The following is a 26,178-nucleotide window of genomic DNA, read 5'->3' as shown; positions in this document are numbered from 1 at the left end:
CCGCAGGCCACTTCATTTTGAGGTAGGGGAATACGTTTTCTTGTGTGTGTCACCTTTCCGGAAAGTGATGAGGTTTGGTTGCAAGGGTAAGCTGAAACCTAGATTTATTGGTCCTTTCGAGATTCTCAAGAAGGTTGGGGATTTTGCTTATCGTCTGGCCTTGCCACCCGATCTTTCGGAGATCCACGATGTGTTCCACGTGTCCTTGTTAAGGCAGTATGTGGCGGATGAGTCGCATATTTTGCATCCGACCGAGGTAAAGGTAGATCGCGATCTATCGTATGTGGAGAAACCCCTGCGAATTCTTGATAGGAAGGACAAGGTACTTCGTAACAAGCGCATACCATTGGTTATGGTACAGTGGCAACGCAGAGGGACAGAGGAAGCTACTTGGGAGTTGGAGAGCTGGATGTTAGCCGAGCACCCCGAGTTATTTTGATATTTTGTACTTCTTTGTATCGAGTTATACTTGTTCAGTTGTAATAAAGAACATTTGGTTGGATATTTATGTTTTCCTCTTAGACTTAAATTTCGAGGATGAAATTTTTTAAGTGGGGGAGAATGTAGTAACCCGCATTTCTAATTAGTGATTAATGAGTAATTAATCACGTGATCATGACTAGATTAAGTAAAACATGATTAAGTAAGTTCCTGTTGGGATAACGGACTTCAGAAATGTATTCAGAGCACTCGAATTAGTTGAATTGGTTCAGTAGGATCGGACGGTCCGAAGAGGATTTCGGACGATCCGAAGTAGATCGGAAGCTCCGTGCCAGGATCGGGGGCTCCGATCGAGATCAAACGCTCCATCGGCAAGATTGGAAGCTCCGATCTGGACCAGGGCACACGTCATCGCTTACGTCAGCAAGGTGACATCATGGCTAACGTAATATTGAGCGATCGGACGCTCCGAAGGTGCGATCGGAGGTTCCGATTGAGTTTGGACGGTCCGAACCGGGTTCGGAGGCTCCGAACGTTGCCTATAAATAGAGGGTCCGAGAATTCATTTTCTCGCACCAATTTCCTCTCTTCTCTCTCAATTCCTAAGCCTTCTAACTCAGATATAGGGAGATCTAGGCATCCTACGGGGAATCCGGAAGTGGCTTAGTAATCTAGACGTCGTCGCGGAGCTACGGCCTAGTTTTGAGGCTATCTTCAGCAAAGGGCTAACGACGGACGCAGGTATAGCTTTGACATCCTAAAAATATTTAGGAGTATGCAATAGCTTAGTTAAGGCTTTTAGATCTTAATTGTTGATGCATGGATATTTGCATTGTAATAGCTAGTAGACTGGACTAGTAGGCTTGGAGTCTAGACTAGCAGAGCTAGGTTTGACCAGCAGTGTTAGAGGTACGTAAGTACTAACCGAGATAGCCGGCATGATATATTTGCTTGTATATTGCATGAGTATGTGCTATATGTTTTACCATGTTTTAGCATGTTTTATCGTCTTAGCACATACATGATTTTACGTGTGACTGCATCCGCAGATATGTGAGTCATTGACAGTCTCCATAGGGAACAATGACCTTATTTTGGACTCGAGTCAGGTATGGCAGTTTTCATATGAGGCTTGTATCCTGTTTTGGATTCGGGTCAGGATGGGGTTGGCTCAGCCCTGATACTGTCCAACTCTGATACGATTCCGAAGATTCGGCTGTACCACTAACACTGCCAAACTCGGTGCCTAACCGCTCGAGTACAACTCCAGCTCGAATCTCTGAATATCCTCCTGAAGTGGCAACTAAACTGTCACACAAGATACCACTGAAGTCTTCCGACTCAACGCATCAGCCACTACATTAGCCTTACCCGAATGGTAGATAATGTCACAGTCATAATCCTTAACTAATTCCAACCATCGGTGCTGTCTCATGTTCAACTCCTTCTATGTGAAGAAGTACTTGAGACTCTTGTGGTCTGTGAAAATCTTTCACTTCTCACCATACAGATAGTGCCTCCAGATTTTCAAAGCAAAAACCACTGCTGCTAGCTCCAAGTCATGCGTCGGATAGTTCTGCTCATGAATCTTCAACTGTCTCGACGCATAGGCAATGACTCGGTCACTCTGCATCAATACGGCGCCCAACCCAAGCTTAGACGTGTTCATGTAAACCACTAACTCCTCGTGTGGAACAGGCATCGCCAACACTGGAACAGATGTGAGTGCTTCCTTAAGTCGATCGAAGCTCCTCTGACAGTCTGAACTCAATATAAACTTCGAATTTTTCTTGGTCAAGGACGTCAAGGGTACTGCAATAGAAGAAAAACCCTTGATGAACTTCCGGTAGTAGCCTGCTAAACCCAAGAAACTGCGAATCTCTGAAGCATTCTTCGGAATTCCCCAATCCTGCTGCCTGCACTTTCGTCTGATCCACCGCTATCCCATCTTTCGAAACTATATGGCCAAGAAATGCCACCTGCTCTAGCCAAAACCCGCACTTACTGAATTTCGCATACAATCGATGCTCCCTCAAAGTCTGCAATGCTGTCTGCAAGTGTTGTCTATGCTCCTCAATGCTCCTCGAGTAGATCAAGATATCATCAATAAAGACTATGATAAACTGATCTAAGTATGGCCGAAATACGCGGTTCATGAGATCCATGAAGACCGCTGGAGCATTTGATGCGATCATGGATAGCTCGCATGTTGATCAAGTGATTAAGAATCCGTTGGAGATGCCAAGAGGACCGATTACGAGAGGACGAGCTAAGAAATTTAAAGATGCGCTTCAATCGTTGATAATGGACATTGGAATGCTTGAAGATCATTTTGAGGGATGTTATAATCTTATTGAAGTCCAAAGAAGTCAAGAGAGTAGAGGAAATATAAAAAAAAAACATAAAAAGAGGTGACAAGACCCGAGAGGTATGCGCGCCCACGCCTCATTGACGAGCGCCCGCGCATGGCGGACAGGACCTTATGCGCGCCCGCGCCTGCCCACGCGTGCCCGCACCTGACCCCGTTGTTTTTAATATTTCAGGACAGAGTCCTATGCGCGCCCGCGCCTACCCACGCGCGCCCGCGCCTGCACTCTCTCTCACACAGTTCGGCATTTTGTGTGTGTGCGAGACTTTTTTGATATTTTTGGCATTATTTTCTTATTTTTTAGAGTTTTATTTCTACTAGGAAACTTTTAGGAGATATCTTTGATATCCTTAGATATATTTTGAATTATATCGCGATATCTTTTATTATTTTGTAGTTATAATATAAATACAACAAACATTCATTATTTTAATGAGAATTAAGATTTCAGATTATTGATTATTCCATAAAAAATTCTCTCTAGAATTTTATTAAGCTTTTGCTTACCCAAAAATCAAACTTATCAAAGTTTTCAACTTTGTGGCGTTTGTCGATTGATTATCCTCGTGGGTTGTCAGAAACAGGTTTTCTGAAGGTCCCGTTATGATCAATTGTTTTCTTTGTGATTACTGTTGCTAGTTTCGTTGTAAGCTAGAGGTGGTTAGTCCAAAACTTTTTATTTGTTTTCAAGATCGGGCAATTTCTTGATTTCTTTTGTTATTGGATTGAGGGTACGATTTTAATATAGTCGTGTTTGCCTTTCATACATTAAGAATTCATATCATTTGGTATCAAAGCAAGGTTTTGAATCAAGTAAGTATCTATCTTCATCTATCTCTGTTCTTCGTATTCTTCGTTCTTATCTGAGTCTATTCTTTATCAAATTTCTGTGTCGTTTCTTTCAAAATTGTTACCCAAGTCTCGTGTCTTGTGCTACAAGTTATAAAATAAAAAAAAAATCGGTCAAAAAAAAAATTAAAGGAACGAAAGCTTAAAAAAAAAAAATAATAATAATAATAAAAAAATAGAAGGAACAAGATAACTTGTGGTCAGTTAAGTAATTCTCTCTTGTTCATCCTTGAGTGCAAGTTAGAAATTCAAGTTCATAAAAATTCTTCATCTTGTTTTTGTCAGTCTTTGAGAGTCAATCTTTAAGTGTCTACGAGTTGTAAACTTGAAAGTTTGATTGAATTCTACATAAAGCATAAATTGAGTGAAAAAAAAGAGTGGTTGAGTGAATTCTTTGGAGTGAATTGTGAGAATTTGTGTGAGGTAATTTTATTACTAACGTTTTCTTGCAGGTACGATGAGTTCTTCTAGCCAAAACTTTTCTCAAGGTCAAATGGATGAATTGACCAAGATGATGATGGCGGCTTTGGGGCCAATACATGAGAAGTTGGATAAGCTTGAAGTTAGTGGAGGTGATGGTAAAAATAAAAATAAAATATTTGTGGAAGATGATGATGGTGGAGAGGATGAAGAGAGTTTGGATGAAAATTGGGGTAGAAATAGGAGGTTCATGAGGGTGAAAGAAATAGAAGGGGAGCTGTGAGAGGAAGATACATCGAAGGGAGTCGAGAGGATGGGAATATTAGTGGGATTAAGATGAAGATTTCTTCGTTCCATGAGAAATCTGATCCAGAGGCTTATTTGGAGTGGGAGATGAGAGTTGAATCGGTGTTTGATTGCCACAACTACAATGATGCGAAAAAAATAAAACTGGCGGTGGTTGAGTTTGTGGATTATGCTCACATTTGGTGGGATCAATTTGTTACTTCTAGGAGGAGGAATCGAGAGCGTCCCATTGAGACATGGGAAGAGATGAAACAAATATTGCGGAAGAGATTTGTGCCTAATTACTACTATCGTGATATGTTTAGGCGTTTACAAAATTTGAAGCAAGGTTCGAAGAGTGTTGAGGATTACTTCAAGGAGTTGGAGGTCACCATGATTCGAGCTAATATTGAAGAGGATCGTGAAGCAACTATGGCTCGTTTCTTATGTGGTTTGAATAGGGAGATTCAAGACCAAGTGGAGCTTAGACATTGCATGGATCTTGAGGAGATGGTACAATTGGCCATGAAAGTGGAACAACAACTCAAAAGGAGAGGTATGGGTCGAAACTCTATTGTTGTGGGTTCTTCTACTCCTTGGCGTCCAAATGTTGGCAAACGAGAGGATGTCAAGCCGGTGTCCAAACCAAAAATCAACACCAAGCAAGAAACACCAAAGCAAGGAGTGCAAGGTAAATCTGAAACTCCTATTAATCGTTCTAGAGATATCAAATGCTTTAGATGTCAAGGTCTTGGTCATATTGCTAGTCAGTGTCCTAACAAAAAAATAATTATTGTGAATGATGGTGGTGAGGTTGAATTGGAGAGTGAGGAGGAGAATTATGATGATATGCCTGCGTTGGAGGATCCCGATGACGAGGGATATAAGGCAGTCGTTGGAGAGTTGTTGGTGACTAGGAGAGTGTTGAATGTGCAACAAAAGGAAGAGGAAGAAAATCAAAGGGAAAATTTGTTTCATACTAGATGCTTTGTGAAAAACAAAGTGTGTAGTTTCATCATTGATGGGGGTAGCTGTACCAATGTCGCAAGTAGCGAGCTTGTTGAGAAATTGAGTTTGCCTACTTCAAAGAATCCTCAACCCTATAGATTGCAGTGGTTTAATGATAGTTCTGAAGTGAGAGTGACTAGGCGAGTTGTGGTGCCTTTCTCAATTGGGAAATATGAAGATAAAGTGGTGTGTGATGTGGTGCCTATGCAAGCGTGTCATATCTTGTTGGGTAGACCGTGGCAATTTGATAGGAAGGTGACACATGATAGGTTTAAAAATCGTTATTCCTTTACTATGAAAAATAAATCTGTTGTATTGTTACCTATGACTCCAAAGCAAATATTGGAGGATCATTTGCAAAAGAAAAAGAAAGAAGAGGCCGAAAAAAAGAGTGAACAAAAAAGTGAGATGGCCTTAGAAAAAAAGAATGAAAGAAAAAAAGATGAGAAAAAAATTGAGAGGAAAGAGGCCGATAAAAAAATATATATGGCCCAAAAGCGTGAGTTGCGAGAGATTTTACATGTGCATACTCCACCTGTGTTGATTTTCTATAAGGAGATTCTCCTTAACACAAGTGATATAGCCGGAAATCTTCCGAGCAATGTTGTTTCTCTCTTGCAGGAATTTGAAGAATTATTTCCGGAGGATTTACCTCAAGGACTACCACCTTTGAGGGGAATTGAGCATCAAATTGATCTTGTGCCCGGAAGTGCGTTACCGAATCGTCCAGCTTATAGGAGTAATCCGGAGGAAACAAAAGAGCTACAAAGGCAGGTAAGTGAACTTCTCGATAAGGGGTTTGTGCGTGAGTCGATGTCTCCTTGTGCTGTACCTGTTTTGTTAGTGCCTAAGAAAGACGGTTCATGGAGAATGTGTGTTGATTGTAGAGCCATTAACAATATTACCATCAAGTATAGGCATCCTATTCCTAGGCTAGATGATATGTTGGATGAATTGCATGGTTCTAGCATTTTTAGTAAAATTGATTTGAAAAGTGGTTATCATCAAATTTGGATGAGAGAAGGAGATGAGTGGAAAACTGCTTTCAAAACGAAATATGGATTGTACGAGTGGTTAGTTATGCCATTTGGGTTAACTAATGCACCTAGTACTTTTATGAGATTGATGAATCATGTCTTGCGTGCTTATATTGGAAAATTTGTTGTGGTATACTTTGATGATATCTTGGTGTATAGCAAAAATTTGAATGAGCATGTTGAACACTTGAGAATTGTGCTAATCACACTAAAGGCTGAGAATTTGTATGCTAATTTGAAAAAGTGTGTGCTTTGTACAAAAGAACTTGTGTTTCTTGGTTTTGTTGTGAGTGCTCAAGGAGTCAAAGTTGATGAGGACAAGGTAAGTGCAATTTGAGATTGGCCAACGCCTACTTCAATTGGCCAAGTTCGGAGTTTTCATGGTCTTGCAAGTTTCTATAGGAGATTTGGAAAAGACCTCAGCACTTTGGCGGCTCCTATGACTGCAGTGATCAAGAAGAACGTTCCATTCCATTGGGGCGAGGAGCAAAAGAAGTTTTTTGATATCATTAAGCAGAAATTAATTAATGCTCCTTTACTTGTATTACCTGATTTTTCTAATACTTTTGAAATTGAATGTGATGTGTCAGGTGTAAGAATTGGCGGTGTGTTGATGCAAGGTGGACGACCAATTGCATACTTCAGTGAGAAGCTAAGTGGAGCAGCGCTGAATTATCCTACCTACGACAAGGAATTCTATGCCTTGGTTCGTGTGCTTGAAACGTGGAAGAATTATTTGAGGCCAAAAGAATTTGTGATTCATACGGATCATGAGTCTTTGAAACATCTCAAAGGACAACAAAAGCTGAACAAGAGGCATGCCAAGTGGGTGGCGTTTGTGGAGACTTTTCCCTATATTATCAAGTACAAGCAAGGGAAAGAAAACGTGGTAGCAGATGCTCTATCACAAAGGTATGTGCTTCTATCTACTCTGGACTCTAAGTTTTTGGGATTTGAGTATGTGAAGGAGTTGTATGCCAATGATCATGATTTTGGTGAGATTTATGTGTCATGTTTGCATGGTCCGAAGGATAAATTTTTCATGCATGATGGATATCTGTTTAAGGAAGATAAATTGTGTGTTCCTAAATCGTCCATACGTGAATTACTTGTTAGGGAATCACATGGGGGTGGTTTGATGGGGCATTTTGGTGTGGCTAAAACTTATGATACTTTGTATGAACATTTTTATTGGCCACATATGAAGCATGATGTTGAGAGTATTTGTGAGAGATGTGTGACTTGTAGGAAAGCTAAGTCTAAGACACAACCGCATGGATTGTATACCCCACTTCCTGTTCCTAGTGAACCATGGGTAGATATTTCGATGGATTTTGTTTTAGGATTACCAAGATCTAAGAAGGGGAGGGATTCTGTGTTTGTGGTGGTTGATAGATTTTCGAAAATGGCTCATTTTATTGCTTGTCATAAATCTGATGATGCATCTCATGTTGCGGACTTGTTCTTTAATGAAATTGTCAGATTGCATGGCATGCCTAGGAGTATTGTTTCTGATAGAGATACTCATTTTTTGAGTTACTTTTGGAAAACATTATGGTGCAAGCTTGGTACTAAATTACTGTTTTCGACTACATGTCATCCTCAAACGGATGGTCAAACTGAGGTTGTTAATAGGACATTAGGAACTTTGTTGCGTGCTATAATTAAAAAGAATTTGAAGAGTTGGGAAGAATGTTTGCCATTTGTGGAGTTTGTATATAATCGTAGTGTGCATTTTACTACAAATTTTTCATCATTTGAAATTGTGTATGGTTTTAATCCTTTAACCCCGTTGGATTTGATGTCTTTGCCTATGAGTGAAAGGGTTAACATGGATGGTAAGAAAAAGGCGGAATTTGTGAGAAATTTACATGAAAAGTGAAGGCGAACATTGAGAAAAAGAATTTGCAGTATACAAAGCAAGCAAATAAGGGAAAGAAGAGAGTTGTGTTTGAACCAGGAGATTGGGTGTGGTTGCATTTGAGGAAAGAGCGGTTTCCTGAAAAACGGCGCTCCAAGCTTCTACCTAGAGGCGATGGACCGTTTCAAGTATTAGAGCGCATCAACGACAATGCCTACAAATTAGATTTGCCAGGTGAGTATAATGTCAATGCTACTTTCAATGTTTCTGACTTATCTCCATTTGATGTAGGTGATGAACAAGATTTGAGGACAAATTCTTTTCAAGAAGGGGAGGATGATGCGATCATGGATGGCTCGCATGCTGATAAAGTAACTAAGGATCCGTTGGAGATGCCACGAGGACCGGTTACGAGAGGCCGAGCTCAGAAGTTCAAGGAAGCACTTCAATCCTTGGTGTTGAAGTCGCAAGAGGGCGTTGGATTTCTTGATATTCAATTTGGAGGTAGTTATCACCGTATTGAGGTCAAAGGCGGTCAAGAAAGTGAAGAAATTGAAGACCTTGTTCGCAGCCCAGGCGCGCCCGCGCCCTTATTTTGCGAAGAAGAAGCGCGCCCGCGCTTACGGATGCCAAATTGACGAAGAATTGTGCGAGCTCTCGGTGCGCCCGCGCCTTGCCCTGCGCAACAAAGGCGCGCCCGCGCTTAGCCCTAGCACGCCCGCCCCGATATTTTACACACACTGAAGGTGTTTTGTGTGTGTGTTAGGAAACTTTAGGAGATATCTTTGATATCTTTTTGATTTATTTTGCATTATCTTTAAATATTTTGGGTTGTAATATAAATACTACAATATTCATTATTTTAAGGGCAATTAAGATTTCAGATTATTGATTATTCCATACAAAATTCTCTCTAGAATTTTATTAAGCTTTTGCTTACCTAAAAATAAAAATTATCAAAGTTTTCAACTTTGTGGCATTTGTCGATTGATTATCCTCGTGGGTTGTCAGAAACAGGTTTTCTGAAGGTCCTGTTGTGATCAATTGTTTTCTTCGTGATTACTGTTGCTAGTTTCGTTGTAAGCTAGAGGTGGTTAATCCAAAACTTTTTACTTTTTTTCAAGATCGGGCAATTTCTTGATTTCTTTTGTTATTGGATTGAGGGTACGATTTTAATATAGTGTTTTTGCCTTCCATACATTAAGAATTCATATCATTTGGTATCAAAGCCAAGGTTTTGAATCAAGTAAGTATCTATCTTCATCTATCTATGTTCTTCGTGTTCTTCGTTCTTCTATCTTCTATCGGTTTCGGAGTAGACTTCTTGAGTTTATATACTCTGTTTATGCACTGAAACAATAGCATAACAATCAAGGAATCATCAGTCAATAGTTCAGCAACTTCGGAATCCAAAAACAATAGCAAATCACTTCAAATCAAGAGTTCGACGGCATATCGGTATTACTTCGGCGATTCCGAACATATCACTAACAATTCTCACAAATATATCAACTGTTGAAGCTTCAAAACCAACATATCAGCAGGTATAAAGATCAAATCAAAGCTGGAACATCACAAGAATATGATATATCAACCAATCCTCAACCCAACTTTGAGAAAACATAAGATAGAAGCTTAACAACCACACTTTCATATCCAAATCTGATCTCTGTCAAATTCGACTTCTCAAACCTTGATGAACAAAGAAGAAACTTACATCAAATCGAAGGTCGTCTTGCGAGGATTCCAGAACATCTTTCGGAATCGAAAACGGATCACCGTAGCAAAAGATATCGCAATTGAAAAATGAAGAAAAGCTTGGAATTTCTGTTCTCGGTTTTCCTCTGGTTTCTTGATTTGGATTTTCTGAATATTTTGAGGGATTACACGTGCATGCTGAGTTCTCAATATCAAATTCTGATAAGTGAAATAAAAATTGCACTTTAGCCCCTCAACTATGTAATAATTGCAATTCAGCCCTCAAATTCTCAATTTATTCAATTTCAATTCTAAATAATTTAAGAATATTAGAATTTAAATCAAAACCCTAAATATTCCCAAATTAAATATTTTCGGATCAAAATTAAATAATTTTGGGCGTTACAAAAATGGCCACATAAATATACATATATATAAATACCATAATTTTCTTAAAATCTAACCTAAAAATAATATTTTAAGGCTCTTAAAAATCTCATAATACATTTTGGGTGAAAACAACATCTCGTCCGTCCACGGTCCCGCCTACGCGATCATAAAATAAACTTTCTCAAATAAATTCATAAATCACATCATACAGATTTAAATGCCGAAACAATATTTAAAACATTCAAATAAATCAATTAATTTAAATAATCACTCATAAAAACAATTTAACACATTTTCACATTATTATAAAATTATAAAATCCCCTAGTTATGCATGCGAATTTACGTGACGAATTTCTGGGCGTTACAATTACGCTAAAACACTTATACGGATTTTGATTGACTTGTGGACCAATAACTAGCTTATTCAAACCAATTAGAGTGCATTGGATTCCTAACTTAATATTCTTAAGCTAAAACATCTATATGGATTCTGTTAGACTCGTGCATCATTTACAAGCTTATTACAACATATATTGGCATTTGCAATGATCTATACATTGTAAAAGAGTGATGAAGACACCATATTGTCTTAATCTAATCAATTAGAGTCCATTAGAGTCCCTACTTGATAATATTACGCTAAAACACCTATACGGATTTTGATTGACTTGCGGACCAATAACTAGCTTATTCAAACCAATTAGAGTGCATTGGATTCCCAACTTAATATTCTTAAGCTAAAACACCTATACGGATTCTGTTACACTCGTGCATCGTTTACAAGCTTATTACAACATAAATTGGCATTTGCAATTATCAATACATTGTAAAAGAGTGATGAAGACACCATATTGTCTTAATCTAATCAATTAGAGTCCATTGGAGTACCTACTTGATAATATTACGCTAAAACACCTATACGGATTTAGATTGACTTGTGGGAGGAATAATCTGATGGTTGGATAACCATATCAGCGAGCCTAAATGGTGTTGCAGCGGCGGATTCTGTTAAAACCAATTAGAGTGCATTGGATTCCCAACTTAATAATTTTAAGCTAAAACACCTATACGGATTCTGTTAGACTCGTGCATCATTTACAAGCTTATTACAACATATATTGGCATTTGTAATGATCTATACATTGTAAAAGAGTGAGGAAGACACCATATTGTCTTAATCTAATCAATTAGAGTCCATTGGAGTCCTTACTTGATAATATTACGCTAAAACACCTATACGGATTTTTCATTGAGTTGTGGACAATTAACTAGCTTATTCAAACCAATTAGAGTGCATTGGATTCCCAACTTAATATTCTTAAGCTAAAACACCTATACGGATTCTCTTTGACTCGTGCATCATTTACAAGCTTATTACAACATATATTGGCATTTGCAATGATCTATACATTGTAAAAGAGTGATGAAGATACCATATTATCTTAATCTAATCAATTAGAGTTCACTGGAGTCTCTACTTGATAATATTACGCTAAAACACCTATACGGATTTTGATTGACTTGTGGACCAATAACTAGCTTATTCAAACCAATTAGAGTGCATTGGATTCCCAACTTAATATTCTTTAGCTAAAACACCTATACGAATTCTGTTAGACTCGTGCATCATTTACAAGCTTATTACAACATGTATTTGCATTTGAAATGATCTATACATTGTAAAAGAGTGATGAACACACCATATTGTCTTAATCTAATCAATTAGAGTACATTGGAGTCCCTACTTGATAATATTACGCTAAAACACCTATACGGATTTTAATTGACTTATGGACCAATAACTAGCTTATTCAAACCAATTAGAGTGCATTGGATTCCCAACTTAATATTCTTAAGCTAAAACACCTATATGGATTCTGTTAGACTCGTGCATCATTTACAAGCTTATTACAACATATATTGGCTTTTGCAATGATCTATACATTATAAAAGAGTGATGAAGACACCATATTATCTTAATCTAATCAATTAGAGTCCATTGGAGTCCCTACTTGATAATATTACGCTAAAACACCTATACGGATTTTGATTGACTTGAGGACCAATAACTAGCTTATTCAAACCAATTAGAGTGCAATGGATTCCCAACTTAATATTCTTAAGCTAAAACACCTATACGGATTCTGTTAGACTCGTGTGCATCATTTACAAGCTTATTACAACATATATTGGCATTTGCAATGATCTATACATTGTAAAAGAGTGCTGAAGACACCATATTGTCTTAATCTAATCAATTTGAGTCAATTGGAGTCCCTACTTGATAATATTACACTAAAACACCTATACGAATTTTGATTGACTTGTGGACCAATAACTAGCTTATTCAAACCAATTAGAGTGCATTGAATTCCCAACTTAATATTCTTAAGCTAAAACCCCTATACGGATTCTGTTAGACTCGTGCAACATTTACAAGCTTATTACAACATATATTTGTATTTGCAATGATCTATACATTGTAAAAGAGTGATGAAGACACCATATTGTCTTAATCTAATCAATTAGAGTCCATTTGAGTCCCTACTTGATAATATTACGCTAAAACACCTATACGGATTTTGATTGACTTGTGGACCAATAACTAGCTTATTCAAACCAATTAGAGTGCATTGGATTCCCAACTTAGTATTCTTAAGCTAAAACACCTATACGGATTCTGTTAGACTCGTGCATCATTTACAAGCTTATTACAATTTATATTGGCATTTGCAATGATTTATACATTGTAAAAGAGTGATGAAGACACCATATTGTCTTTATCAAATCAATTAGAGTCCATTGGAGTCCCTACTTGATAATATTACGCTAAAACACCTATACGGATTATGATTGACTTGTAGACCAATAACTAGCTTATTCAAACCAATTAGAGTGCATTGGATTTCCAACTTAATATTCTTAAGTTAAAACACCTATACGGATTCTGTTAGACTCGTGCATCATTTACAAGCTTATTACAACATATATTTGTATTTGCAATGATCTATACATCGTAAAAGAGTGATGAAGACACCATATTGTCTTAATCTAATCAATTAGAGTCCATTAATGTCCCTACTTGATAATATTATGCTAAAACACCTATACGGATTTTGATTGACTTGTGGACCAATAACTAGCTTATTCAAACTAATTAGAGTGCATTGGATTACAAACTTAATATTATTAAGCTAAAACACCTATACGGATTCTGTTAGACTCGTGCATCATTTACAAGCTTATTACAACATATATTGGCATTTGCAATGATCTATACATTGTAAAAGAGTGATGAAGACATCATATTGTCTTTATCTAATCAATTAGAGTCCATTGGAGTCTCTACTTGATAATATTAAGCTAAAACACCTATACGGATTTTGATTGACTTGTGGACCAATAACTAGCTTATTCAAATCAATTAGAGTGCATTGGATTCCCAACTTAATATTCTTAAGCTAAAACACCTATACGGATTCTGTTAGACTCTGTAAGGCCCTGAAAATATGAATATTAATTATGGAATTAGAGATTTAAATTTCGTATTTGGAAAATATTCAATTTGGAATTTATGGAAATTAGAGATTTATTCCGAGCCAAAAATATTTAATTTTAGAATTTACGGGTTTTGAGAATTAAAATTCGGGATTCTTAAATTAAAAGAATAAATATTCTAATTGAATATTTGTGGGATTTAAGATTCAAATTCCATGTTCCGAGAATTAAAGGATTTAATTGGAAGAAGAAACTCGAGCAGGGACTGAACTGCAAATATCAAAGTTTCAGGGGCTAAACTGCAAAAATGGGATTTGACTTGTCAACAAGAGATTTATATTACACTTTGCATGTGTATATATTCCCTTCAGCAACAGTAATACTGAGAGAGAGATGGATGAAGGTTCCAAGGACCAATTTGCAATTATTAAGAAATTCAAGGACCAAAGGGCAAAATTCCAATTGTTGGCAAGTGGACTACACGTGGCTTTGTATATATGAATTGCATGTATTCCACTCAGCAAAATGAACGAAGGGAAGCAGAAACATTGAAGAAGAAGCTCTCATGGCCGATTCTTGTCTTCCAATTTTTATAGAACTCGATCCGGCCGATAGAATTTCAAATTGATCGTATGTTTGCGATCACGGCTTTGAGTGCTACACTTTGACGTAAGTTTGGCTAAATTCTACCGTGTTTTAATTTTAAAATGTTGTTAGAATTAAGATTTGATTGTATAAACGTGTTCTAGTATATACGACGATAGCATATTTAAGTCGGTCCGCAAAAAGATCGTCGTTTGGACATGTTTACAGTTTTTGCAAGATTTTAGAGAATTCTGAAATATTGGAGATGGTATTTTCGAAATTGGGCTGATAGATTGAATATATTATGAGTTGTATATGGTAGAAATATTGATGTTAATGTTTTTGGAATTATCGAATTCGAATCGTTACGCCGTCGATTCTCGTTTGTCGAATTTTTGGAAAATGAAAGTGTTAATTTCGAAATTGAAGTGATGGGATGATAGTATTATGAGTTAGATATCAATGTTTGATTGATGTTTAAAGTATTAGAATCATCGGTTTCGAATTACTTCGCCATCGGTTGAATTTTTGGTTAATGGGACAAGATTTGAAGTTGATGAAACCTTGATGAGTTGAAATGAATTTGAGAAGCTAATGAGGAGTTGTATAAACCTTAATTTCAGAACTTGAAGTTGAAGGTATCGAAGTCGAGTTGACGAGTCCGGAATTGATTTGAGCTTGAGCTATAAGTTGGACACAACTAGAGTTGAAATCACAAGAAGGATTGAGCAGAATTCTGGACAGCTTATGTTTGATCAAGTAGTGCGAGAGTTTCAGAGGTTTGAGTTCAGATTAAAGGTATGATTCGACATTAATTCGACAGGTAGAATAACTCGAAAACATGGTGGTTTTCGAGTTTATTAAATCACATACATGCATGATTAGGTGTTTTACTTAATCTTATATGATTCTATGAATTACTTGACTTAGTTGATTGAGTTAATTGATATATGAGTTGTTTTCTTCCAACATGATTTCTTGTTGAGATATATGATGGATAATTTATTTGAGATTGTTGGTTTAGATTATTTTGAAGTGTTGAGTTGTGGTAGATTGATTATAGAGTTGAAAGTAAACCCTTTGAGCCACAATTCTTTCGAAACCTTGAAAACAGAATTGAAAAAAAAATATTGGACTGGTTGATTGACTTTTATTATGTGGCTTAATGCTTTATGTTTCTTATGCATTCATATTGAGCCAAACCTTTGATTTCAGCGGGCAGAACAACCCTTTTTGTTTAGATGTTTTGGGGGCTATACTGCGAGTGGCCTGGGTGTAGAGGTTCATCTAGAGTCAGTATACTCCTTATAGTCGCACCAAAGTCTAGGAGAGTGAGATACGTGACACCACCTCGATTGGCAGAGTTGGTGAGTCGTTACGTGATCTCATCCTCGGGATCCCAAAAGCACAGCAGCAACCCCATGTTTATCAGAGTTGATATACCTATTTTAAAGACATGCATATCATTAGTTTGATTTGATTATGTTGTCTTGAAAGCATATTGTTGTTATATTACATGTATTGCTTGTTATGTTTCTTTTACTGGGAATATCATTCTCATCGGATTTATCCGGCTGTTGCTTTGTTTTGTTTTTGTACTTGGCGATAGGAGGGGCAAGATCAAGTCAGCGAAGACCTGGTTAGCATCAAGAGGGAGAGTTAGTCGTGGGACTTGGTTTAGAAGTCGATTTCAGCATGTCAACCTAGTTATGTTATAACATGTTTAGGTATTGAACTTCATGTATTATTCGGAGAATCAGTGATTGTAACACATGTTTATGGTTTGAATGTTTGGAATGGATTTTGGATTGAGTTGGCTAGTTTATTTCTTGTTTTTTTTGTTCTGGTGCAGGGTACGAAAGGTTTGCTATTTTTGGCAGACCCAGCGCCCTCCCTTTTCGAGCAAACCAGAAAGTTTTTTGTTTTGGCCGCGCTCGATCTGTTGTTTTTAGCAGATCGAGCGCAACCCCTGTTGAGCAGGACAGTAGGCTGAATAGTTGGAGGCACCCGGTCTGCAGTTTTTAATAGACCTAGCGATAAGTTCTTGGTTGAACTAGAGTGAGCGGGGTAGATCGAGTCTGTGTGTATTGATTCCTCGCATGTGTTTAAATTATTTGTTGTTTAATTAATTCCGTGCGAGCATGCTTTATTATTGAAAATTATTTGAATTACATGACTATGTGATTTAAATTTATAAAGCATGATCTACTTGAGATATAATTGTTTCTGTTATCTACTGGTATCCGATTTTCTGAGAGGTTGAAAGGGCACCGCATTGTAGCGATTGAGATATCTTGTGTCCTCAACTTTGATTATCAGATGGGTCCTCGTCGAGTTATTAACAGAAACCCGCTGCCAGTTACTCCACCGAATGAACAAGCTAGTACTGAAACTGTTCAGATGGATGCTACAGCAACTCCTATGGAAACCTTGCTAAAGAGGTTTTAGTCGTTTAATCCGCCTTTGTTGCTAGGTACGAAGAATCCGATTGATTGTGAAAGCTGGTTGGACAACATAGACCAGTTGTTCGATTCCCTTGATTACTCTGACGACCGCCGAACTAGGTTATTCATTCATCAGCTTCGTGGTGTTTCTAACTACGGGTGGATCACGACGAAGATATCCATGGAGAATCTAGGTACAGTTGTTACTTGGTCTCTTTTCAAAATTGAGTTTTATAAGCGGTTTTTCCCTGTTTCGTACCGAAAGGACAAGGGAGCAGAGTTTGTCAATCTGAGGCAAGGGAACTTGAACATTGACGAGTATGTTGCCATGTTCGATAGTCTGTTGCGTTTTGCACCGCATGTCGCTGACAATGAAGAAGCCAAAGCCGATCAATTCATCAATGGCTTGAATCCCTACATCTTCACGTTGGTAAACACTGCTAGGCTTGATAACTTTGTGGATGCCATGAATCACGCAAAGGGAGCTGAAGCGGGTTTGTGGAGACAGAGAGGAAATCAGATGGTACCTCAGTAGCCTAGACAGTCTCAGAACCAACCGTCTCAGCATCAAAATCAGCCACCACAGTATCAGAACCAACAGTAGAAGCATGAAGGTGGAAGCAGTGGGGCAAGCATAAAGGATCATTAAAAAGCAAGAGGGAAAAAGTTCAAGAGGCAGGGGAATAGTTCTTCTAGTTCCAGTGGTTCCAAGAAATTCGGTTCAGGACAGAGTTCTGGATCATCATCTTTGTTTTGCAACAAGTGTGGAGGTAGACACTCATCGGATCAGTGTGTAGGGGTTTTTGGGAACTGCAATACCTGTCAGCAACCGGGACACTTTTCTAAGGTGTGCCCTCAGCTAGTAGAGATCGAGCCCAGAGTGAGAGTTCATCTAGACCTACAGCTCAGCCTGAGAGACAATCTTCTGCAGTTCACTCCTTCCAGCCTCAGCAGCAGAACAGACAGGGAGGTAATCCTAGTGCGAACCAGCCTCCGAGACAGCAGGCACCAGTCTTTGCTTTGACAAAGGATCAGGCTCAGGCAGCATCGGACGATGTTATAGCAGGTAAATGTTTGATTTTCTGTTATTCTGATCATGTTTTGATATATACAGGTTCTTCCCATTCTTTTATCTCTGAGAAATTTGTGTTGATGCATGCTTTACAAACTGAGTTGTTGCCTACTGTAGTAGCTGTTACTTTACCTTTGGGTAGAGGAATTGTTTCTGTCAGATTAGTCAGGAACTGTGAACTCTGTTTTGAGGGAAATTTGTTAGAGTTTGACTGTATTGTGCTTGGGCTGTAAGATTTTGACTGTATAGTTGGTATAGATGTTTTAACCAAGTATAGGGCAACCGTCGATTGTTTTCTGAAGGTTGTCAGATTCAGACCTGAAATGGCAGATGAGTGGAAATTCTTTGGTAAGGGTTCTCGATCTAGAATCCCTTTGATTTCAGTGTTATCTATGACTCATTTGTTACAGAGAAGTGCAGAGGGATTTTTGGTTTATGCAGTTGATGTACTGAAATCTAACCCTGAATTGGCTGATATACCAGTGGTTAGAGATTTTGCGGATGTGTTTCCGGAAGATGTTCCTAGATTGCCGCCTATTCGAGAGATCGAATTCAGCATCGATTTAGTGTCAGGTACTCAACCTATTTCCAAAGCTCCGTATCGTATGGCAATGGTTGAATTGATAGAGTTGAAGGAGCATCTTGAGGATTTGATTGCCAAGGTATCATCAGACATAGTGTATCGCCTTGGGGTGCTCCTGTTCTATTTGTTCGGAGGAAGGATGGTTCTATGTGGCTCTGTATTGACTACCGTCAACTGAATCAGGCTACCGTCAAGAACAAGTATTCGTTACCCCATATAGATGACCTTTTTGATCAGTTGCAGGGTTCTTCTGTCTATTCATAGATTGATCTGAGGTCAGTTTATCATCAGCTGAGAGTTTGTGAGGAAGATGTTCCTAAGACCGCATTCAGAACGAGGTATGGTCATTTCGAGTTTATAGTCATGCCGTTCGGTTTGACAAACGCTCCAGCATTTTTATGGGTTTGATGAACCGTATCTTTCAGCAATTTTTAGATGAGTTTGTGATTATCTTCACCGATGATATTCTTATCTACTTGAAGAACCGTACTGACCATGCAGAGAATTTGAGGATCGTCTTGAAGATTTTGCGAGTTGAGCAGTTGTTTGCTATGCTATCTAAGTGTGAATTCTGGTTGGATCGAGTGGTCTTTCTCGGTCATATTATTTCAGGAGATGGGATTTCTGTCGATCCCAGCATGATTGAAGTGGTTATGAATTGTCCTAGACCGACATCAGCACCTGAGACTACAAAATGACTACAAAACTCCTCCTTCTTCTTCTTCTTCCCAAAATGGAACATACCTCGTGAACCACGAGATCCAGATGAAGTAGTAGGAGTAGAAGAAGACGTAGGTCCAGATTGCACAACAGATTGAGCTCGAGGCTCAAAATATCCACTAGGCTGTCCTGGCATCATCAACTGTGCCCGCCTGTTGCTAGTCTCCACAAGACGGCAACGGTTCACTAAAGTCTCAAAAGATACCAGGTCATCACAAACGACAACCTGAGAGTAGATATCTTGGTTCAAACCTTGTAGAAAGATATCATACTTCGACGCATCACTCTCATTGATATGAGGACGGAAAGGTAACAGATCAAGAAATCGTTGCTGATATTGATCAATAGTCATTGATCCTTGCCTCAAAGTAAGAAACTCCATAGATCGTGCTTGGCAAACAGCCGGAGGAAAATACAATTTCTGGAATTTCCGACAGAATTCCCCCCAAGTCACCTGTCCTCTCTCAGTACGTGCCTGAGCAGCTTTGGCATCCCACCAAAAAACGTGTTCGATCCTCTAGAACAAATTCTAGAACTTCCAATTTCTGATCCTCAGTACAATCGAAAGCACGAAAAGTACTCTCGAGTTTAGACATCCAACTCCTCGCCTGTTCAGGATTCTCGCCTCCCACCAAAGGTTTCGGTCCTACTTGTATGGACTTATTGATAGAGTAGCGACGTCTACCCTCATGATGACGGTGTTGATCATCATGATGGCGGTGATGACGATGATGATGACCACCTCCCTGGCCAACACTACCGTGACTCTCGTCAGCCATATCCTGAAAAGAATTGCACATTAAAATCCCAAATGCGCAAGAATTACTCAAAACTAATTCTAAATCCCAAGTACTAATCCCAAAATCTAAGCATGCTCTAATACCAAAAATGTAGTGACCCTGCATGGTATCACCTACTAACTGGCAACTAATAGCATGCATTAAACTTAATACAACAAAATAACTTAACAGAGTAAAACATGCGGAAACAAAACCATAATTTACATATCAGCTTAGTAACATAATCCAGGCTTAAATCTGTAGTGATACAACCAAATCGAAACAGTAAACATTATACAGCTATATCGAATCCTGCTGTATAAAATCCTCAAGACTCCTGCTCCCTAGTCCTGCCTTGAACTACCAGCTCCGTCCATCCTGCGACCTGCCCCATGGAATAGGGTGTCCACGATAACAACTAGGACGTGAGCGCTAACGCCCAGTACATAGACATGAGTAAACATATGTATATAATGCATGCAACATGATGACTGGTAAAGGGTCATCTGAAAAGTCATGCTCAGTACCGGCGCCACATGAGTGCTGCTACCGCACGGATCAACCTCTGGGTGCAACCACACTCGTCTAGTACACCAGAGTAGACAGACATAAATGCCCCCGCCGTCGCGGTACTCTCAGTGACAGACTATCGAGTATAGAGCTGAGTGGCTCTATAGTCAGGTATAACAAGGTATAGGCTCAACGTGTATATGCACATGACATATGAATATAGAAAGCGGTAAATCATATATCATGTCATATAATAATGCCAAATAAATGCAACATATAAACATGTATACTCGCTAGCAATCTCAGTCAATGTGTACGTAACTCTAGGATTATGCTAAATTCTAGGTTCCAAAACCTTCACTACATAAATTCTATAAGCCTTAACTATGCTAATAAGTACTCCCAAAAGTTAAATAGATTCTCGGACCATACCTTTGTCCGTAGATAGCCCTTTGGAGTCGCTAGTCCCGGATGACTATAACCACACCTTGGTTATTCCAGAACCTCTATTATAACCGATAGGGCCCTCAAGTGTATATCTCACACTATATAACTGAAGAAGGAAACTCGGGAATTCGTATTTAGAAATGAATCTGCGAAGCCCTATTTATAGGCAAAATTCCCGGCCAGGATTGGAACTTCCGATCCAGCTCATTGCGTGCATGCAAGACACGCCAGGATCGGAACTTCCGATCGGGCGATCGGAGCTTCCGATCTTCTCTACGTTCAACACTTGTCAAAACTCGCGGCTGAGTCATCGAGCATTGCTGGCAGCTGGAGATCGGAACTTCCGTTCCTGGATCGGAGCTTCCGATCTCGGTGCTTCCGCTGAGCTTTCGAAGTGGCTGGGATCGGAGCTTCCGATCTCGGTGCTTCCGATCTCGGTGCTTCCGCTGAGCTTCCGAAGTGGCTGGGATCGGAGCTTCCGATCTGGGTTTGGAGCTTCCAATCCGGCCCAAAGTCAAAAGCCCAAATTCTTTTCCGAAGTTCAATAACACTCCGAAATTACTAACCCTTAATCATGTTTAACATATTATTATCTTAAAATGGAACCTGGGTTACTACAAAACCCATTTAAATATCAATTCAAATGAGTGAATTCGCATTTTGGTCCTTGAATTTTCAAAAATTGCAAATCAGTCCTTGAACAAATAAAAATTCAACCCTCGGATTTCATAAACTCTGAAAATCAATACTATTATCTTATAATCTCAATTAGGCTAATTTTGGGGCGTTACAGAATTGATTTCGATCAATATAATAATTAACACGAGGATAAATTGACTAGAAATAGTATTCGATTTCATCGTGCCAGTTTAGCTGCAAACTTAATTCTCACAATTCTTCATGTGTTTGAATTTGATTGGAATTATGAAAAATTAATCCGTCAATATTTGAATAGGTTTAATTGTTCTATAAATAGACCTTTAAACAAGTTAGGAGAATTCACCGTAATTTAAGATTAAATCTGAGTTCAGAATAAGCTACATGTTACAAAATTTGTTCGGCACCTACGTGTGTCGTTGATCGAGCTTTTCTCATATTTGAATTTAATCCAAAATTTTTATTGCATTTTATTTAATTGAATTTTATTTGAAATTTAATTTCTTAGTTAAAAATCTTAAATTTAATCACTTTTATTGGTTAGTCTAGATAAGGTAGGAATAATCATATTTTAGTAATCATATATTCAGTCCATGTGGGTTCGACATCTGGACCATTGTCCACTATATATTACTTGACCTGATACGCTTGCCAGTAGATTTTTATCATACCGATTTAAGCGGTCAAACATCAACACTTAAACTTCCACAACACATTAAAAGTCATTCTTAACATAAAATATCAAAATTTAAACTTCAAATACACAACAAAATTTCCATTTTTCAGAAAATTAAATTCTGCACATGTCTAGAACTTGATTTCTCAAACTTGCTTCTGAATCATATAGAACGACTTCCACTTCACAAAATACACATACTCAATCATTCATCTATCAAATATCTCAAAAAAAATTTAAAATCTCATCAAAATCTTTCACGTAAACTTCAAGAACTAACCATGCTTCATCGAAGTAGCTTATGGAAACACATGCTTTCACGTAAACACATCTTTTTATCAAAATACTTAAAATCTTGAATGGTGGTTTCAAAAGCTTCAAAATCTATCGAGGGAAGTTTCTTCCTTGAAATCTTCAGAATTGGAAGAAAATGGAGAGGGGAAATGATACGTGAGAAAATGGTAAGAGAGGAAGGATAAGTGTAATGCCCCGATTTTATTATAATTGAGTTTAATCGAGATAATCAGAATTTTTAGTGATTGAGGATCGTTTTGATATTTAGCAGGGGTTACTTTGCAACTCTGGATAAATAAAGGACTGAAATGCAAAAGTTGGAATTTATATATTTTATATCTATCGATTCCTCTCTCCCAGAAGCCATGGAAGTCGACTCCTCAAGCTTCTTTTCTGTTTGATTCGCTCGATCCGACCTTTAGATTTGAATTTCGAGTTGAGATTCACGATCACCGCAATCTGATACAGAGTTATACACATAATAAGCTTTCAGCTATCATGTATCTCTAGCACCAATAACATAAAAAGGTTAAAACAAAATAAATTTGTTACCAGCAAATTCAATCTCAGGTGCAATTTCAGTTTGATCCTCTGTATACTTCTGGAACTGTTCTTCATTCAAATTTCCTCTAAATCTTATTCCAGATTTCGCTACACTGATTGTTAGGATGTCTCTTCCCATGTACTGATCTCTAACATACTCTACATTCAGAACCAGACAAATCTGTCTCGGTTCGCTAGAGTTAAGGAACCATTTTCATATCATTCACTTCATATCTGATCTGGAATAGAAATTGAAATGGCAATTGTAATTAACTCACATTCTGTGGCATAACTACAATTTCATTTCTTTTTATCTCATCACCCAACTTCAGTTTTCTTCGCTTTGTCTATGTCTTTAATAGAATATTTCAGTCATCAACCTTTATTCGGACATAAACTTCAAATTCAAGCCATGAATAAACAACTCAATCGTGAGCTTTTTCATCGTTTACAATTCATAGAATCGTAGTAGGCTTGAAACTATAGCAGTACATTCTTCAATATTCAAAATATTCAACTTCTAGATGGTAATTTATTCTTTTTCTCATCGTTCTTATCTGTTGTGGCAAAGAATCGTTTAATCAAACCCTATTCTAAGCACTTACCAACAAATAACTATACCTCTATTCTGTCATAATTTCTTCGTCAAAATCTATCAGCTAGTTGCTCGGTCTTGAAATTGATAAACAGTCAATCTGATACAATACTCATCTATATCTATCAATTATCTGATCAATTAATCAAGTTCTTCAGGACAACTTTTACCTGCAATAATATCTATTCATTTGCTGATATTCCATTCTGTTCCATCAAAAATACTTCATTCAGCTGAGCATACAATTCTTGTTCAGTCTGATCATACCGTTCTATTCAGTCTGGGGTGCTGATGTCACCCAAAAACACTGTTCTCTTCGATTTTGGTTTCTTACATCACCCGGGGAAAATCTTATAAAACCATCAATAAGAAATTCAAAATTTACCAATCAGTAAATCAGGAAATGTAATTCTCACATGCAATTCATCATATCATAAATCAATTAAGGCATAATCATGCAATACTATAAATGCATGTGACTCAGTCTACCCCGGTCAGCTTCTATCTCAGTCCAGAATTTACGCTCTGATACCACCTGTTGTGGGGACCTCGGGTTGCTAATCTCATCTTAGGGCAACTAATGATTAATTAAAACAATTAATCAAACCATTAAAAGAATCAACTGAACAAGAGCAAAAGAAGATTTTTTTTTTCAAGCTGGGTTGCGCTCGGGCGGTTAAAAACAGCCGCTCGAGCGCTCTCTCAATTTTCCTGCATCAAACAGAACTGGACGTGCTCGAGCGGCGGAATTCATCCGCTCGGGCACGACTGGTCTGTCCAGAGTTTTACAGATTCATCTTTTGCGGTCCAATTCTAAACTTTTAATCTCAACATACAAAACTCAACCTGAATCATGGTTGATCAATTTAGGAACATGCATATAATCATATATAAAGTCTCGAGCATATAATCATGCTTTCAATACAGAACATCTTTCGGAATCGAAATCGGACGAACGGATCAAAAGTTACGGCAATTTGAAGAAATCAAAATCATAAGAAAGGAAAAGGTTTCGACCTCTGTTCTCCATTCTGAAACCTTTTTTTGCTTCAAACACGTTTCATTCTGATTAAATTGGATAGATATTGCATAAATTGTAATTTAGTCCCTGAAGTCTTCAGTAATTGCAATTCAGTCCTCGGCCGTCGTTTTAATTCAATTTCAATCCAAAATAATTTAAGAATATTAGAATTTAAATCAAAACTCTAAATATTCCAAAATTAAATATTCTCGGATTAAAATAAATTAAATTCGGATTAATTAAATAATCCTGACCTTTTGCATTCTAGTCCTTCAAATGTCAGTATGTGCAAATCAGTCCCTGATCAAGTTGTATCTTCAAAATTCATCTTCTTTAATTTCCGAAACATGGAATTAAATCTTCAATTCCATAAATATTCAAATCAAATATTTATTCTTTTAATTTAAGAATTCTCGGAATTTAATTCTCAAAATCCGCATATTCTCAAATTAAATATTTTCAGCTCGGAAATTAAATCTATCATTTTCATAACTTCTCAAATCAATATTAGCCCATAATATGGAATTTAATTCTCAAATCCCATAATTACTAATTGAATATTTTCGGGCCTTACAATTCCTCCCCTCTAGGAAATGATTTCGTCCTCGAAATCGTAGTCAAGCCAAATATCAAGTCTGATAGACTGAATGATTATCTGAAGTTATTCTCACTTCAATCATTCAACTCTAATGTATTCAGTTGTACTCTAAGTACTTAATATAATTCTCTCAGTATTCCTCTTGTCTGATTCAAGTACATAGAAGGAATCTATCAATACTTTTTTTACTGTAGATACGTGAAACAATTCAGATTCATTGTATCAAGCTGAAAAGAATAAATCTTTCCCATCGTCAATTCCATCTGACATCTTATTCAATGAAGTTCAATATTCAACTTCATATTCTGAATCTGTAAATGAAATTCTACTTTTTTCTCTATTCTGAATTGAATGATGTTTCAAGAATAACTTTGTCGCTTAACTAATCTGTTTTAGCTTCCAAAGTTATATCTATCATTCAATTACTAATTCTGGTTTTTCTTTTCCGTTTTCATTTCATACAGATTCATCGTAAAATTCGTTGTGTATCTCGAATCAACTCCGATCGGATATCGACAAATCCTATCTGATCTGATGTCATATACCTCGGTAATATCATTACAACACAAAAAAAAATCGGAGTTCTTTTCAATATCATATCATTATCTCAAAATCGGCTCAATAGCTATTACAGGAATTATAATCCTCAAGTGGCAACATATCAAATCAAATAATACCGAATCTGGTATTAAAGTTCTGAGAATATCCTCAATATTTGGAAAATCGACCCAGATAATCCATCAATCAAATTCAACTCTCAGAACATCAGTCAATCAATCGATGCCACATTCTGTCAA

This window comes from Henckelia pumila, chromosome 4 (genome assembly GCF_033568475.1).
Source record: "Henckelia pumila isolate YLH828 chromosome 4, ASM3356847v2, whole genome shotgun sequence".
NCBI lineage: Eukaryota > Viridiplantae > Streptophyta > Magnoliopsida > Lamiales > Gesneriaceae > Henckelia > Henckelia pumila.
This window is presented reverse-complemented; position numbering follows the sequence as displayed.